This window comes from Alligator sinensis, unplaced genomic scaffold (assembly GCF_000455745.1).
Source record: "Alligator sinensis unplaced genomic scaffold, ASM45574v1 scaffold371_1, whole genome shotgun sequence".
In the NCBI taxonomy this organism is placed as follows: domain Eukaryota; kingdom Metazoa; phylum Chordata; order Crocodylia; family Alligatoridae; genus Alligator; species Alligator sinensis.
The window spans coordinates 949332-951702 of record NW_005842262.1 but is presented as its reverse complement, the minus strand read 5'-3'; the positions used below and the strand labels follow the sequence as shown (position 1 = coordinate 951702).

Sequence of the window (2371 nt, the reverse complement as noted above, 5' to 3'; positions counted from 1 at the left end):
GCCCTGCTGTTGTCTCTCTACAATCCCATTGTGAGACTTGTCTTCCCCCTCATTTAGGAACACTGAGGCAAAGAACTCATTGAGGAGTTCAGCCTTGTCCCCCCTGTCTGTCATCAATTGCTTTTGCCCATTCAGTAGCGGTCCTATTCTGCCCTGGGCCTTTCTTTTACTCCCTATATATCTGAAAAACAATTTAGGATAAATTAGGGTGTTGCCCAGGAAACCTCATGCCTCTGTTTAGTCTTTACCCTCCCTTGCCTTTTGCTCTGCTTTGCCCTGCTATTGGTGCTCTTTGACCATGGACAAGCTTTGAAACCTGTGCGGGCCGGGAGCGACCTGAGCCCTTTTCCGTGCTGCACGCAGGCTGTGGCCAGCAGCCCGGGCACACTGGATTGGAGAGGGAGGGCGACAAGCTAGAATTAGGCGCAAACGCTTAGCGGTAGTTTTAAAGATTGTTTACTTACACCGAGTTGGCAGTGGTGTAGGCTGGAAAACTTGCTTGAGTTGCGGTTACAGACATAGACAACACGAACGGTCACGTGGAGTTTGCTAGGCTCCACGGTGCAGAGCTCCGGTTGCTCTGGGTGAACGCACCACCAAAATCGAAATCGGAGATACGTCTTATAAAATTTGCGATCGAAGACGGGAAGAGGTGGGTGATGGATCAGGTTGCCAAACTCCTCTGAATCTCACACAGGGTCTCTATTACCCTGCCGTGTATCCAGAGTCCCCACGAGATGGATGTGGAGTCCTCTTCGGCTTGGGCGGAAACTGCTCAAGCCTCTTATACGGCAAACAGGCCAATCGTTAGCTGCCACGTGGGAATAATTTAAAACTAGCCAATAGCGGGGAACAAATTTGCATACCGGTGGCGGGAACTCTTTTGCACCGTGCATTTCTCTTGCAACTTGAGCAATGCACTCTGCAAAAGAAGCTGCAGAAAGGCGGGAAACTCGTCCCTGCACCGGGGTTTTCCTCTGCAACAGGAAACTCTCCCGTGCAATGAAGCTGCAACTTGGCGGGGATAATTCTGGTGCCGAAGCACACACAAAATCATGCCTTTGGGTCATGACAAAACCAACCTTGCGCATCTGGCTTCCTGTAAATGTCTCTTTGCAGGCCACAGGGAAAGGTGGCGCGGCCCTCTGCTGTACACTTGGGTCTTGACTGATATTAATTATATTTTTAGACCTGTAAATTCTGTCGTAAACCCTCTGCTGACCAGTTGCAACATGGTGCTTATGCAAAGTGAAGTGCAGACATCTTTACAGATGCTACTTCTGTCAGATGGGCCATTGGCGTTGGCTTTGGCAACGTTTGCATCTCACTCACATGATGCATAGCTTCATTTGTTTCTGTGTCTCAAGCTTGAAATAATTCAGCCTTGATTTTTTTTGCAGCTTCCTTTCGGTTTCAGAAGGAAGGTGATGCCAGACAAAATAGGGAGTAATTAAGACAAACTGTCAACCTACATAATGATTTGAAGAGAGTGTTTAATATACTTTTATTGAATGTTGCAATGTTGATGGAAGCCATTATTCAGTACCTAAACATACCCTACTGGAAAAAGCCAGCTATCAAGTCCCTCTTTCCACCTCCCTATGTCATATTTTTTCTGCCTTCAGCACTTTATAGCTGCAGCATTTAATGTGACTGCCAATACAGACAAAGTAACAGCACTTCTACATCAAATGTTCTCAAGCTTTTCTCCTATTCAGTCAAACAGATTTCCTCCGCTTCTGTTCACAGTTGTTTACCATCCCTGAGGCAAATATAGCAATTATTTATATTAAATACTAAAATTATGATGGTATCTAATATTGTCCCTGTCTTTTGGTGATATAATAGGTGGAAAGACAGCTGCACATAATTAGTCTGATCTCCAAGGACAATCAGCAGATGATTAGCAGCCACCTTATTAATTGGTGTAAACTAGCTACCAAACAGCTCCAAGTCTCCTGTAATTAATTTATCACAGTGCTGGGGGTGAACAGCTGGATTCCAAGACACCCTTGCTTAGCTGCCTGGTTTGTTCCAGCACCTAATTTAAGGGGCCAATCTACTACTTGACTTTGGCTGTACAAAAAGCTGGGCTTCCAGGCAACAGTTCTTGCTCTGGCTGTGCCTCTTAGTCTTGTCTATGTGCGGGCCGGCTCCCGATCTCGGGGGCGAGCCGGGTCCGTCTTTGTGCACACAGGCTGTGGCCAGCAGCCCGGGCACGCGGGGCCGGAGAAAACCGCGGCGCGGTATGGTACGCTCGAGATAGAATCAGTCACGGAGGCATAATGGTTGATTGAAAAGATTATTTACTTACACCCAAGGTGGTCGCGGTGTAGGCTGGTCAGCTTTCCAGGCACAGCTCCACTTGAGT

General features: G+C 47.4%; 1 protein-coding gene across 1 annotated transcript in view; it reads right to left on the bottom strand.

Annotated features, from left to right (window-relative positions):
• Positions 1-2371, bottom strand: part of DNAJC25 (DnaJ heat shock protein family (Hsp40) member C25) — a 30442-nt gene that overhangs the window by 23878 nt on the left and 4193 nt on the right. The window lies entirely within an intron of this gene.